Here is a 16854-nt window from a genome sequence, read left to right as displayed (position 1 = left end):
TAACGACAAGGATAACTCGGTCCTTTTCATTTTTAGAGAGTCTGAAAAGGTACATAAAGTCAACTCCAGAATTCCTTTTTCGTCATCTAATCCCTTAAGTCCGAAAAAGTATAAAACAATACAGAAGGGATGAATTTTTGATTGCTTTAACGAGCCGAACAAAACAAGCGCTCGATCTTTTTGTGCAATAATCCCTCAGGTCCAAAAATATTAAAATCTAGAGGAGGGATAGCTCTTCCGGTCGTTTAACGAGCTGGAAGGCCAAAACTCAGCAAACTTTTCATATTTTACGAGTCAGGAGAAAAGAGCTCAAAGAAGACTCATCTTTTGAGGAACGAGTGATAAACAGGGATAGCAGCAGATTCCAGGTACAGGTTGGAATTTTCCAATCACGGCAGTGTCACAAGGATGGCTAAGTGAAATCACTCTTCGCAGTTGTTCCTCAAAATGGGTAAACAAACATATGGAGATGAACGATTGGCCAAATGAACGGATGGAGGTGAGACTGCAAGAACACGACCAAGGGCTTTAATATGGCTGTCAAAGGTTACATTTACCAAGGTTATTTACCGGTTCATTTTTTCTGGGTGAGCTTGAACTCTAGGGGAAGATTGCTCACAACTTATGTTTATTTTTTAACGAGCATGAACTATGTGCTAAAACTGCTCGGATCTTGCGTTTATTTTTTAACGAGCATGAACTGTGTGCTAAAACTGCTCGAATCTTGCGTTTATTTTTTAACGAGCATGAACATTGCTAAAACTGCTCGATTATACCAGTCTTAATACAAGGAACGCCTCAGGTGAGGTAGTCATATTTAAGGAGCTATACCTCACTAGTTACTCCAATTTGGCAAGTTTTAACTTTTGCCCCACATCCTTTCTTTATGCAAGCTGGAAACGGCTAATCCTACGAGTTTAACGGGTTAGACCTACAGGTTTAAAGGGAGGACCTAAAAATTTAAAAAAAATAAATAGTCGTCCCGTGCTTGCACTCCAAAAGGTTCGCATGCCCCCAAGTATAAATTATAATTTCAAGGCTACCCCTCCTCTGTCCCACCTCTGTTTTTCTACTTGTCGTCTTGCTATATTTTTAACGATACTTGTCTTCTCGTTATTTTTCGGTGCCGACGGTACTTGTCTTCCCATCAGTTCACTTTTTGATTTTTGCAAGATCGCAACAGATAAAACATTGGCGTTACGGAGGGAGGTTTGCCTCTTACTTATTATCCGAAAAATGGTTTTGTTCGCTGCCGCAAACTAAACTCTCTTTTTCCGGCGATGTCTATTACTAGGTTACTAAAGATGGTGACGACTTGTTGCAGCAATTTCATCTCTTTCTTTGGAGGCTGCCCCTACTTATCCTTCAAAACATATGTTTTAATGGGTGAGGCTTGCCTTCAAAGATGGTGGCTACTTGTCGCCACAAATGGATCTCCTCCCTCGGCATCCTACTTACCTAGACAAGGGGAGCGAGAAGCTGATTATCTCACTCACATAACTTTGACAAAAGAACTTTATCCTAGAACAACCCTCTCTTCCATGCCGGCGGGGTACGGACTAGTCATATTCTTCTGCGGAAATTAACTTTATACCCAAGGTTTTCTCTGCCCAAGGCAGGCTAGGGTGCATGCCCCCTGGGTCCCAGTTCTTTCTTCCGAATCACTCGCATTCATCGAGAAGTAGAACCGGGGGTGGAGGCATTCCTTGAGTGAATAAACCGTTAAGGGATGGTATTTGACTATTTGCAATGCGTGATCCTGGAAATGAAAGTTGGTCTACGAGCTTGACCATTCTTCCTTCGTGCGGAAAACACATAACTCTGAAGAGTGAGGACACTATCGCCTCCATGCAATATATATAGTCTCGTCCAAGGAGTAAGTTATACACCAAGGGTCCCTGGACGACCATGACGTTCATATGAACTGTCTTCCCCTTCAATGTAATGGGAACATTGGGGAGAATCCCTAACGGGCGACTGGTTCCTTTATCAAAACCTGATAGATTTCTCATCTCAGGTAAAAGCGCCGGGGAACCCAGTGCTTTCCAAGCAATAGAGGAAAGGATACTCACAGATGCCCCTTCATCAATGATAGTTCCAGCCATCACCATTCTGTAGATTTGGACGATGATTCTGAATGGGATACTGGCTGGTAACCGGGGTCTGCCTAGTTGATTCCAATCAAAGGACACAACCAGGTTGCTTGGTGGTGGGACCGAATACACGGCCGGATACGACCCTGACGATGTTCCTTCCTGCGATAAAGGAATGGGCGCGTTGCCCTGATGCTCGTCAGAGTCTGTGTTGATGAAAAGAATCTGGATGGTGTCATCCTTGTTCTCTTCAGTGAGGGTGTCATTTGAAGATGAATCTTCAACGACGGTGTCATTTGAGGATGAAACCTCTGAAGGAAGAACCGGGTCAACTGCCGTTTCGACCTTTAGACTTTCGTCTGGTCTGGATTCAGTAGGTTCATTCTCAATGACCGACACTTCAGCTGACCACTTGATCGGGCCAGCTGGATTTTCAACTATCGAGGGACTTGGCACGAGTTTTTGGTATCCAGGAGGAAGTCGTAACGGTGAAACCGGATGATCTTCCAAAACTCTCTTCGCCTCATCTAAGAATGGACAACGGTGGATGGCGTGATCGCCTTCACACAGTCTGCAGGGTGATCTTGGTCTCCCTCTTTGTCCTTCACTCTCGCTAGTTGACGGAATGCAATCAACATGTCTATCAGAGGTTGATGCTACCGGATTGTGCAACCTGGGGGACCAGTCCCTTAGTATCCGGGGAATACAAGGACAGTCACGATGGAAGTGGGTCCCTTTGCAAATGACACATGGCGATTTAGGCCCGGTCGGTGCAGTGTGTGGATTTTTGTCAGATGTCTTTTGCTTGCCCCCAGTCGCCTTCGCCTTAGGCTCCTTCTACTTCTTTTCTTTCTTCTTCTTCTCCTTCTTCTCCATGGGAGGCTGACTTTTGCCGGCTCTACCTTGCGAAGATGAAGGATCAGAGGAAGAATTGTAAGAAGTGGAAGGCTGGTGGGTAGCTCTAGACTGGTCTGACTGTTGATTCGACTACTCAGGATTAGTGGTGATCTGAACTACATTAGTTGAAAAGAGCCATACAGGTAGGCCAATTGTCAATCCTGGAAGTGACAATGTGGCCATATGAGGTGCACCAACATCTCCCCAAGAGGAGAAGGGATTGGGACTTCCACCAAGGTGACTTCCTTGGTTGGTGGGCTCCATACTTTTCAACTGAAAGATCAACGTGGGAATAACAGGTGATTATGTTCCGATTAAAATAAATTTTATTAACGACGCTTTAGACACAACTTTGCTTTTTCATGTTTTAAGAGTCGAGAAAAAGCTAAAGATGACTCTAGTCCCTTTCGATGTTTTAACGAGCCCGAAGTGACAAATGCTCGGATGGAATTTTTCAGTTATAGAGTTTGAAAAAGGCCAAAAGAAACTTCTCTGGAGTTCTAGGCAGAGGGTGTGCCAAACTTTTCGCGAAACCACAGAATACGTTTTACGGTACGGGTGGTCGATCATCGTGAATGCTGTGTTCACTGCATCGCGATCAGTAGGGCGGCCGACACGGCTTCCTATGGATAAAGGCTTTGTTCCTATAGGGGTCTCCCAATATATACGCGACGGTACGTGGGAGCACAAGTCCGTATTAGTGCCACCGACTCTCAGGAGGAATCACCCACCTTCGTAGAGATCGACAGTCACTATGTTTAACGATGCCGGAACACGTCTCTACCTAGACCTCTATGTGTTTGCGTTATGTTACAAAGCGTTGTTATGTAAATTGAATTTATTTTAATGTTGATCTTGTTTAGCAGTTTGCCTTTAAGGATCACCACGAGATGTATGTAACAAATTCCTGAATGCAGTCTAAGATGAGAAGCAAACTTTTCAATCTTTCAACTTTGAAAATCTTAACTACTGAGGGAAAAGAAAGACAAATCTTTTCACACAGATCATAGAGCACACACTATTGCAATTTTTCCTAAATCAGTATGCAAATAGTCAAATGCAAAATGCACAATGCATGTATTTTCTTTTCCCTTTCTTAATGTTGATGTATTACAAAAAGAAAGTTGTTATATAACTTTGATTTCGATTTCAAGCGAAAGTAAACAAGCTGTCCAAAATCAAAAGACACCTTAAGATTTACTTGTTTAATCATTGGAAATACATGAAATCAAACCATAATGACGAAAGTAAAAAGACTAATCAGCTATGGACAGCAAACAAGCTAACTCTTTAGACCAGCAAAATGCCTAACACAGGTTCAGATCTAAGAGGCCAAAGCAAGACTAGTTCACTTTCGTTATGGGAAATTGTAAATGATGTAAGAAATACAAAAGAACAAGTACAATTTCGTTATATAACAGAGGCGGAATGATGGCAAGTAAGGTTGGTTTCAGAACAGGTACAAGACTGGTAACTGGCTGCAAAATCTATAGTGAAAACAGGCAAGAAAAAGGGAGGAAACCCCAAATGCACAAGGCAAAATTGGGCCAACGCAGGTGCTGCACAGCCAGTCTGGCTCTCAGCGCAGGTAGCCCCTTCGGGACCTGCGTTGCAAAGCAGGTAGCCTGTGTACTACCTGCTTTGGAAAACGAAAGTTGCGTTTTCTCAGTTTCCGGGTCACAATTTTCTCAAAAATTCACAGTTTTTGCTCAAATCAGAAGCTATCAGTCAAGCACACACTAAGGGATGACAAGGAAGATGAAAATCTATCACTAAGAGCTTACAAGGATCCTTGTAGATCAGCTCTTCAAATCATGAACATGCTCAGAAATGAGCTAGAGTAGCTGCCCTCTACTTCGCTTTTGATATAGTCAAAAGCTTTTCGATTTGGTACTCTTTTGTTCAGGAAATGAATAGCAAAATACTACAAACAATCAAACAGATACGTTCCCCAGTATGGTCGCCAGTTTGTTGTAGGGAAAAGTATCCGACTCGGATGACCCTATCCCACTCTAAGGGTGATAGTACCTCAGCAACAACTGTAAAGAAAACTACTTAAGGTTTACTTATTTACGAAAGCAAGAGAGAATGAAGAAATGCACTAACCGTTGCCTTGCGCTTAATGTCGAATCCAAACTCTTCTCTTTGCTGCTTGCTCCCAGCTCCTTGCTCTTTTGCTGGCCCAGCTACAATGAGATCCTGCAAAATAACAAAGAAGGAAACTACAAGAAGCATGCAATCATAACTGATTCAAGGATTAGCATAAATCAAATATACAATTATCATAATACATCATTGAAACAAGTGCATATAGAAGAACCTCAATAGCTTTTATTAATGGAAGAAGTAAAGTTCTAAGAGTGTTACAACCATTGAAGGCCCCAATCCAGCAACACCTCCCAGCAAAAAGAATTTCTCCTCTTCACCTCCTTCAAGCAATCACCCAATAGTTCTATAGTGAAACCAACAGCATATCATTACTTTGCACAAAGTTCCAGCCTCCTGAGCTCATAGGAGAGAGCTCAATATATAGATGAATTGAGAAAGGATGAGTCAGCTTGCAACTGATGTGTAGCTGCCTTGTGTCCTCTCTCTCTTCAGTTGATCTTCAGTTCTTGAGTCCACTTAGAGAACCTTGCTTCCACTTGGAGAAACAGAGCCTCTGACTCATCACAAGGCGAAATCCCTGATCCAAGTGTCATTTTTGGAAGATTCCAGAGCAATGACTCAGTGTGCCACTTGTCCCATCTCGCTCAGCGCAGGTGGCCTTTGTTCTACCTACTTTGCAATGCAGGTACACCATGGAGGAGTTGAGTTTCAGCGCAGAAGCCTAGTGGAGCACCTGCTTTGATTTCAGGATTGCTTGTTTTTGAGTGTTTTCAGGTGGAGAACTGATCTGAGAGCTGTTGGTTTGCTGATCTTGTTCCTCTAGGGGTAGGAACATCATGTTTAGGGACTTTGGATCCCTTGGATTATTGACAATTCATGCCTGATGCTGCAAGGCACAAAATTGTCTATAACACTAATTAAACTGACATTACCAACACTGCATACCAAAATAGGGTAATGGCTTATAATCATAAGACAAGGGGTCTCACTACGAGCCAGCTTGTTCAGTTCAATTAAAATTGGTGAATGGCATTGTCATCTTCTAGCTCCCAAACCAGGACAATGGATTTTATCCAGAAATAAAAAAGAAAAAAGTAAAAAATAAAAAATGAAAATATATGTAGATATATCTTTCTGGATTTATCTTTAAAATATTATACTCTTAGATGGATGGGACAATGAATAATTGATGGTTAAAAGGTAACCCTGTCGAGACTATAGATGTTTGTTGGCAGCAGTGGCACTACCTATGACAAAATAATAAATTTAAAATCTAAGTTGGAAGTGCCCCCTACTTTATCTTTAACAACCAATCAAAGCTTGAAGAAACCAAAAAATATTTTTATTTTATGATAAGGGTTTGTAAAAGAAATTGCAAAATTGATATTTTTGTTTATTTAGAGTAAATTTTTTATCTAACCAATTCTAAGATAGTTTCCTTTTCCTCAATTGACTCTACTTAAGAAAGTGTTAGAAGTTTCATTATTTTATTTAGAGATAATTGGTTCTGCCAGTGAATTGCCAATTGTTGTGCTATACAACAACCCCCCCATTTCAATCTTTTATCTTAGTCTAAAGATGCTAAATAAGAAATAGGTCCCCTTTAGGATATAAAAAGAAATAAAACTTTTTGAATGAAATAGGTTTTCCATATTTTTCATATAAAAGTTGTTTTATGAGTATTTGGAACCACTCATCACAAATCACAATTGTTTAAGACCAATGAACATCCATTTGAAAAGTTGCATGTGATCAAAGTCATCACAAATCTCTCATCGCAAATTTTTAATTGAAATGATCCATTTATAAAAATACGGTGTGGTATAACTATCACATTGTTGGCATTATGATACAGGCTTTTTCTTTGATGGAAACTCAATCAGATGACAGATCATAGTGCAGTAGGTCAATAGCAAAGAATTAATGATCAGACTACAAAGAATGAAGAAAGAGAGGTATATGCAAGTTCACCTTGACAAAGAGGTGTGTACACCCGGGTTAACATATCAAAAGGAGTGTATAATGTACACATGCACTTTCACAAGAGGGAAAGCGCGTACATGTTGGAAAACTAAGTTTTTGGTCCGTGGTATTTGGTCCATGGTATATTGATCCATTGTATTGGTCCAAGGTATCTGGTCCGAGGTATTGACCCTAGGTATTTGGTCCAAGGTATTGGTCCTAAGTGGTTTTGGTCCATGGTATTGAGAAAGGCCTAAAACTATATAAGGAGGAGAAGATCATTAGGCCAAGGGGTGCAAGGATTGAATATCTGATGAAGTGTGAGATCCAGTATGCAGGTTATGGGTTTGTGATGCTTTGCTTGATCTGAACTAAGGATGCACCTATGTGGATGATGATGGATGATGGATCGGGATCTTAAGGCTTGGAATGTATTATCATTATGTGGTTTGATCATGGATAGACTAGTTTTGAATGTTATGTTATGATCTAGGTATGACTTAGTTCTGAAATAGCTGTGAAGTTGTTAAGTTAGTGTTTTCATATCTGTACGCGGATTTGCTTTGGTAAAAGCACGTATACATGCTAGTTCAGTTCATCAAAGTAGCGTATACATTATGAAATATGATATTTGAATTTGTAGATGGTTCTAGTGGTTGTTGCAGAGTTCTGGGTTTTGCGCTGTGTTCTAGTGACTATGTGATTCAGTTGTGGGCGATTCAAAGATTTATGATTGAGTATTTAATGATTGGTTAATGTAATGGTTGTATTGAAGTGGTGATTGATTTTGAGCTTCAATGTTGTTGATGGGTCCAGTATGAAAATTGGATGAAACATGGCCTTTCAAATTGTGGTGTTGTCTTCTGGGTGTATCTAGTCTAAAAAATTATGAAATGTGGTCCCTGGAAGAAAATAGAAGGTCGTAGCCTTCTGTAGGTCGGCGCCTACGTACTGGTAAACATATCAGCTAGTACAAGATCCAGGGGGTTGTAGCTCCCTTCCAATAGCAGCTGGAAAACAAATGAAGGTTGTAGCCTTCAGTAGGCCGGCGCCTACGTACTGGTAAAAATAAGGTCTAGTACAAGAGCCAGGGGATTGTAGCTCCCTTGCAGTAGAAGCTGGAGAATGAGAGAAGGTTGTAGCCTTCTGCAGGTGGGTGCCTACGTATTGGTATGGGTCTGCACCAATACAACATTGTAAACAAGTTTTTCTTATATTGAAAGAAGACATTAGCAGGTGCTTTTTTTCCCGCATTGGGTTTCCACCTTAAACCTTGGTGTTCATGTGTGTTTCTTATGTGTGACGGTCTGTTCTATTTTTACTGCACCTAGTTACTATTTATATGGTTAATGAAGTACTAATGCACTAATTAATGATCAACATATGATGAATTAACTTAATCATAATTTTGTTGGATATACACTAGTTTCATTAAATACAGTTGCATTTACACCCGATTTCGCTTACCTGAAGTAGCGTATGGAAATGAAAAAGTTATTGATTTGCTAATACTGATTCACCCCCACTCTTAGTATTATTTCCAACAATTGGTATCACAAGAGGTCCTTTGGTAGAAGCTTGATCGCTTGAAGGAGATCCATAGAAATAATGGGAAAGAAGCTAAAGAAGATAGCACTTCAGAAGAAGAACACAACTGGAATGGTGACAGTAGGAGAGACAACTGGCCATTAGATGGAAGCAAGGATTTAGATTCCAAATCACCTCATGATGAACAAGAAAATGAAGCATCAAATAAAATCATAGATCGACAAGATTTATTTAACAAAAAGGAGTGTTGCCTCAAAGAAGAAGTTACCATATTAAAAGCTCAATTGGAGTGTGCCTTCAAAGTACGTCAAATGTTGCAGGATGAAGTGATATCATTAAAAAATAAGAAGAATGAAGAACTACCTCAATCAGATAAAGAACAAGAAGATGAGATTCTAAAATTAAGGTAACAAGTGGAAGAAGGAAGAAAGGCTGAAGAAATCTTGAAGAAGCAATATTTGGAAAAGGAAGAGCAACATCAGGTTGAGGTAAATATCTTAAAAAGTAAATTAGAAGAAAAAGATAAATTGTTATGATTTCAAGACAGTACTAATATTTTGGGTGATATTCTTAGTAGTCAAAGGTAACCTTCTATCAAAACCGGTCTTAGTTTTTATGAATATGTTGAAGGTGAATCTAGCTCACAGGGTGAGGCAAGGAACTCTAATGAAAAACCTGAAATGCTCAACAAGGAGATAAGAGGTCAATCCCATCAACAACCAAGGAAAGAAACCCTTCAAAGAAAATATTTTACTCCAAACTATGGAAGTAATAGACGATTATTTCCTCTGATGAATAATGTTGAATGTTTCATATGTCATAATTTTGGACATGTTGCAGCTAGATGTAGAAGTAGAATGGTTCAAGACTGTCACACAGAAAGATCATCACATTCCAGGTACTTTAAGGGATATTGTTTTGCTTGCAATATGTTTGGTCACAAAGCCATTGACTGCTATAGAAGGAATATGAAACATATGAGATGTTATGCTTGTAACAAGTTTGGACATATAGCAAAGAAATGCTTGAGTAAAATTCGGAAACCATACCAAAGGGAGAAAACATCATCACACTCAAAGATATGGAAGAAAAATGATGTACAGCTAGAAAGATGTGGCATAGAAGAGTATACAGACATGACAGACTCAGAGGGAGCTAAAAGTGTGAAACTTTAGTGTTCTAAATCTCATACACAAGTTTCATGAAGACAAGTTGTGTATATATGCGAATTCGAAGCTACACAGTCATGTATATGTTGGTTTGAGGAAAAGCAGTGGGACAGACTCAGGAAAAAGGGTCTGATATGATTCAGTCAATTATTTTCTCTATTTGATAATGGTTACAATCTGTTGATGATGTGTGGAAATGTGTTGGTACTCATAAGATGTTATTTAGAAGTGCTTTTGATCCTCACAAGTTAACTTATCTGATTGATGATGATGCCTTGATACTTCTTGCTAATATATGCATGATCAGATCTAATAGTGAACAGATGGAACAAGTTCAGGGGGAGCATATGCTTTGAATAATGCATTGTTAGCATTATGGTTAGATGTCTTGGGTGATGATGCTTATGATACATCTTGTTATCTTAGATGATACTTGGGTTCACTTTGTTGGTATTCATATCAGATTCATGGATGATCACTTAAGTGGCATATTATTGTTGGTTGGCCAAGAGAATGGTATTGCAGTTTACGGTCTGGATGTTGTTGACAGATGCTTATGGTGCAGGTCATATATGGTGTATGATAGTTGATGATGACTATCATGGTCTTGTTTAGATTTTTAGTCATTGTTATAAAAGTCATGTATATCATTTGATGTAAAGGTCATGCAAAGACCTAATTTGTAACCCCACTTTGCATGGGAAGGATGAAGTAATAATTTCTATTTCAGTCATGTATAAACATTTGGTATATCCCCACTTGGTTGGGTGGATGAGTCAAAATGGTGTATCCCCACTTGGTTGGGAGATTAATGTATGTATGAGTCAATGGTGATAGGAAGGTATAACTCACTTAGATGAGTTAGAGTCATGTTATTCTTTTGAAAAATATTTTTTGCAGACTCTGCATGTTCCCAAGGGGAGCGTGGACGGATTGGTACATCTTAGCATGTACAAAGGGGGAGCTCAATCAGGGATTTCGGCATGTACTCAGGGGGAGTATGGATAGCATAATGTATATCAAAGGGAGAGAATATCTTCGTCCGCCCTTTTCCCTTGATGTCAAAGGGGGAGAGTGACTTGGTGTGGTTGTTGCCTTCAAGTCCAAAGGAGGAGATTGTTGGCATTATGATACAGGTGTTGTCCTTGATGGCAACCCACTCAGGCGACAGATCACAGTGCAGCAAGTCAATAGAAAAAAATTAATGATCAGACTACAAAGAATGAAGAAAGAGAGGTATACGTAGGTTCACCTTGACAAAGAAGCGTATACATGTGGGTTAACAGACCGAAAGGAGCTTATAACGTACACACGCACTTTCACAAGAGGGAAAGCATGTACATGTTGTAAAACTAAGTTTTTGGTCCATGGTATTTGGTCCATTGTATTTGGTCCATGGTATTTTGATCCGTGGTATTGGTCCAAGGTATCTGGTCTGAGGTATTGACCCTAGGTATTTGGTCCAAGGTATTGGTCCTAAGTAGTTTTGGTCCATGGTATTGAGAAAGGCCTAAAACTATATAAGGAGGAGAAGATCATTATTGCAAGGGATGCAAGGATTGAATATCTGATGAAGTTTGAGATCCAGCATGCAGGTTATGGGTTTGTGATGCTCTGCTTGATCTGAACTAAGGATGTACCTATTGTAGGTCTTAACCCCCTACAGAAATTACCTGTATACGGATTCTAAAACACAGAAAATAAACAATGCGAGAGCATAACACATAAAACACATATACATAGAGATTTTCCCTTGGATCTCAAAACGGGGACTACGAGCTTGATTTTTCATTATGTTCCTTTCAATGTTATAATACATATTTATACATGCCGAAGCATCCAATACCATGGACCGAAAACCATCACGTCCAAAAACATGTGCGAAAATCATGCACAAAACCATAGGTGGGTCCGCCCAACCTAACATAGGGTCCAAAACCAAAATTAAAGTGGGGATACGGGTACACCTCAAACCCCCTGTGACCTCCCCCCCTCTAACCCCCGATTAACTAAGTGGGCTAGTCTTGGAAAGAATATAACACAACCCAACATTCTCCCACTTATTGTTTCTTTCCAAAGGGGGCCACAAGAGAACTTAGTCATTTATCCAGCCCAGCAACACACATTGTTTCTCTACACCAAGAGAACTTCTTAGAGCTCACAGATTTTGTCAATGCATTTGCAGTATTCTTCAAAGTGTCCACCTTTACCAGCAACACCTTTTTTTCTTCTATCATATCCCTCACAAAGTGATACTAAACATCAATGTGCTTTGTATTTGAATGTTATGCTGGGTTCTTTGCCAAGAAAATTTCACTTTGGCTATCATAGTCTATCCTTATAGCTTCCTGTACTAACCCCATACTTGAACACAATCTCTGCAACCAAACTGCTTCCTTGCCTGCATGAGTGGCTACCATGTATTCTGCCTCTGTAGTTGATAGTGCCACTACTAATTGTTTCTTACTCATCCAACTGACTGCACCTCCAAATAGGTTAAACACATACCCATTTGTATATCTTCTCTGATCCAGATCTCCAGCCCAGTCTGCATCAACATAGCCATGAATATCCAACGCTCTATCCAATCCTGGTCTTCCTTTGTAGCAAAAACTATAATCACTAGTGCCAAACAAATACCTAAAAACCCGCTTCACTGCTATCCAATGCTCCTTTCCTGGTTTTGACATAAACCTGCTCAATACTCCCACTACATGTGCAATGTCTTGTCTAGTATAGACCATTACATACATCAGGCTACCGACTGCACTTGCATATGGAACATGGGACATGTCCTCTTCCTCTTCTTGTGTCTTGGGACACTTTTCAACAAATAACCTCACACCTATAGGAATAGGAACCTTCACCGGTTTACTATCCTGCATATTAAACCTCTACAATATTGTCTTGACATACTTCCTCTAGTTTAACCAGAGCTTCCTCTTTGCCTGATCTCTTTTAATTTCCATGCCCAAAATTTAGTTTGCAGCACCAAGATCTTTCATGTCAAATTTGGAGGAAAATTGGGTCTTCAAATCCTGGATAATTTCTTTGTCATTTCCAACCAGCAACATATCATCCACATACAAGACTAGATAAATAAAACAGTCACCAATTAATTTAAAATACACAGTGATCTGCTTTGCTCCTGGTGAAGCCAAGTCCCCGTATAAATGTATCAATTTTCTGATACCACATCCTTGTTGACTATTTTAACTTGCATACCAGTTCTTTCTTACCCTTCACGGCAAAGCCTTCAAGTTGCTTCATGTAGATTTCCTCTTCCAGATCCTCAAGAAGAAATGTTGTCTTCACATCCATCTGTTCTACCTCAAAATCAAAAGCAGTGGCAACAGATAAAAGTAACCTAATAGAAGTTACCTTAGCAACAGGAGAAAAAATATCATCAAAATCAATTTATGGCACCTGAGAATAACCTTTTGCTACCAACCAAGATTTGTATTTCTCCACCTTTCCTTCTGCATTTGCCTTCTTCTTGAACACCCATTTGCTGCCAATGGGTTTCCTTCCAGCTGGCAACTCCACCATATCCCAAGCCTCATTTTTGTGCAAACATGTCATTTCATCAACCATGGCCTCTTTCCAAAGTTTTCCATCCTCTGAATCTACTACTTCCTTCACAATTCTGGGATCATCATCAGTAATAAATAAAGAAAAATTTGAATAGAAAGCAAACGAACTATACTTTTCTGGATGTCTTCTCTCTCGAACTGATCTTCTCACACCCAAAGTTTGTGGCTCTTCATCTTCTAATTCCTCCTCTGCTGTAGAGTCTGATTCTTCCTCCTTAAGCTCAAACTCTATCTTCTTAGGTTCCTTTGGTTGGACTTCATGTTTAATAACATCTTTTACCTCTCTGAACACCACATCTCGGTTGTACACAACCTTCCGTGTGACTGGTTTCTAAAGCTTATAACCCTTTAAACCATCCTTATACCAAATAAAGATGCACTTTTCATATTTACTATCCAACTTGGTTCATTTCTCCTTTGGAACATGTACATATGCATCATATCCAAATACCCTCAGATGTGAAAGAGAGGGTTTCTTACCAGTCCATACCTCTTGTGGAGTCTTATCCTCCAACGCTAATGAAGGTGACCTATTAACTAGGTAACATGCAGTATCCACCACCTCTGCCCAGAATTCTTGTCCTAACCCGGCACCATTGAGCATGCTTCTTGCCCTTTCCATCAACGTCTTATTCATTCTTTCTGCAACTCCATTTTTCTAAGGTGTATATGGAGTATTCTTCTGTCATGCTATACCACACTTCTTATAGAATTCTTCAAAGTCCTTGCTGTAAAAATCTCCACCATTATCTACCCTCAAAACCTTTATCTTCTTCTCTATCTGATTTTCCACAAGAGCCTTAAATTCTTTAAACCTGTCAAAGGCTTCAGATTTCTTCTTAAGGAAATATATCCATGTATTCCTTCAGAAGTCATCCATAAATGATACATAGTACATAGACCTACCCAGTGATTGAACCTTCATAGGTCCTGTTAGTGTCAGTCTTTCTAGCCTTCCTTTAGTGATCAAACATACTCTTACAAAGTGATTTTAAGGTGTCAAGGTCAAATTTTGTCATTTCGGTGAGTCTTCAAGCAAAATTTGGTCACTAGGCATTAGTTCTAGGGTTTGCTTGTACTCCTTCCAAAGTTGTCCAAATGTCGGTCCATGTCACCATTCAGATGAGTGTGCCATCATTCAGAGGTTGTCATTATCATGTCAAGTTCCACTGGGTCATTTTACACCTTGTTCATGCTTCAGTTGCGCCTAGGTAAAGTCATTTCCCTCTCTTAGGGTTTTGAAGGCAATTTCTCTTAGACAGTCAAATCATCAGCAAAACTTGTATCCTAATGTTCATACACCTTCCCCTATCCCTAATGTACCTTATTAAACACTTCCCATCACTGAGATTCCCCAAATTCCTCATTTTTTCACAAACCCTAGTTTCTTGCTACAACCAGGCAATTTTCAAGGCTAGGCCTATGTTTTGCCCTTTTTCACCCCTTCCCCTCACTCAATTTTTGAGATTACATTTTCCTCTACTTTATAACATCCCTCCCTACTTCCAAAAAATTCCTCAAGAATTTAGAAGCTCCCTATCCCCTTCATTTCGCTTCATTTCGGCAAATCTCTTGTTCCACACATTAGGGTAGGTTTCCCTCAAATGATGTTTCTGAGCAAGAAAAGATGAATTTGGGACAACTGAGAGAGGTTTTTGTCCCCAAGAGGCCAAGGAAGAAAAACCTCCTTCACTTTTTACACAGGTGTCATGGTTTTAGAGAAATGTCAAAAATACAATTGCCTTGGGAGAATTGATGCACCTCTAAAGTGACCTTCGGAAAATCAAGTTTTATCCTAGATTGGTCAGCCAAATGAATTTCGTGATGAGTGAAATGATAACTAGACACAAAGATATTTCCAATGAGATATCATGAGCTAAATTTGGAGTTGTGGAAGGCATTCACAAGTTGACTGCAACAGCACTCTGCCTTGAGGCAGTCTCATTTGGCACATTTTGACTAGTCTTGGGGGATTTGATTTTTGACAGGGAAAATGAACTCTAAATTGAAAAATTCCAGATGGGTTGGAAAGTAGACTCAAATAAATTTCCAACTAACTATCCTGCACCCACTTTGGACACTAGGAAGGCCTCCAAAATTATCCTGCAAAAAGCGCTACGCACAGGCTCTTTGCGCCGCGCCTCAAGCCCAATGCGCTGCGCCTTCCCTGTGCGTCGCGCCACCTGGCGCGCGCTTTTTCTAGGGAGCTCCAAACTGAAAAAAGTTTATATTTTTGGATTTTCATGAAAAATCATGACTTCTGGTGCATGGAAAAGAAGTTTGGGCAAGTTTTGAGTCCCCAGAAGGTCAAAAACACTCAAAAAATGACCTCACTGCCCCTATTTTGACACACAGGAAGTAGTCTTGGGCGATTGAAGCTTTGGAGGGGACAATTGGCACCAAATTTAGAAATTCCTCTTGAGTTGGAAATAAAACAGGTAGGGCTTTCCAACAAGCACACTTGGGCTCAATTTGGACTTTAGGAAGTGCCTCAAAATCAACTCCAAAGTGGCACGATGCATACAGATTTTGGTGCTGCGCACAGAGGATTTTTGCTCAATTTTTCACCTTCCAGCTCAGAAATTCGGCCAGTTTGATTAGTTTTTCTTTGTGATGTAATTTTTGATCTCTCTTGATGTAATTGGATGAACATGATGTAATTTTGGCACTTATTTACTTGTTCTAGAAGATTCATTCAACAAAAGGTGAAATGTAAGTGAATGAATCAGTTTCCTAGCATATAGGGGTAAGTTGTTTAACTACCTAGTTTTCAGTTCCTTGTTAAGAATTGGTTCAAATAGCTCCTAGAATGATTAGCTCGACCCCTAGAGGCAAGGGAATGGGTTGGGCTAGTCTATATCATGTAATTCCTAAGTCATTTTCAGGGTTGGACACTTGGGATTGCTTTGGCATATCATTGTACATTCTATCTCTACAATTTTGGCTAAGGAAAGACCAGGGTCTTGCAGCACTGTTTGGGATCCATGTGGCTTTATGTTTTGATGGTGTGATTTTCTGAGTAATTGTAGGTTCATTAGTGTTATGTATATCATTTTCCTCTCTTTTCTTCTAAATTTGAACAAATGAGTGATTAAGGTGGAATCCATTAACTGTTATGCTCTGCCTTTGAATTTGTTTAAATTTCCATGTTTTCATATGTTTAAGGATAATTCTTGAGACTCTCTTGCTCTCCTTAGCTCCTCACCAATCCGATCTATTCATTCGCTCAATTTAAAGCATCAAAATGATTGCCTTCCTTGCCAAAATCAGAACTCTGCAGAAACTATGCCTCATCCCCGAGCCCAATTTGCCTTTCCTTGTTTCCAACACAAAACCCCCAAAAACTCAAATCAAACCCTTGTAATTCATACCTAGCCTAAAATTAGCTTTTATTTAAGTCATCTCGAGCCCCATCGCTTGTCTTTTGCCGAGATCGACCAAGAGAGAGCCCTCTCCTATCCTCGTAGGGCTAGCTACGAGGAT

Source organism: Pinus tabuliformis, chromosome 7 (assembly GCF_031772625.1).
Source record: "Pinus tabuliformis cultivar Carrire ecotype Pingquan chromosome 7, CPIR1, whole genome shotgun sequence".
NCBI lineage: Eukaryota > Viridiplantae > Streptophyta > Pinopsida > Pinales > Pinaceae > Pinus > Pinus tabuliformis.
The sequence above is the reverse complement of the archived record's forward strand: the minus strand, read 5'-3'. Positions refer to the sequence as shown.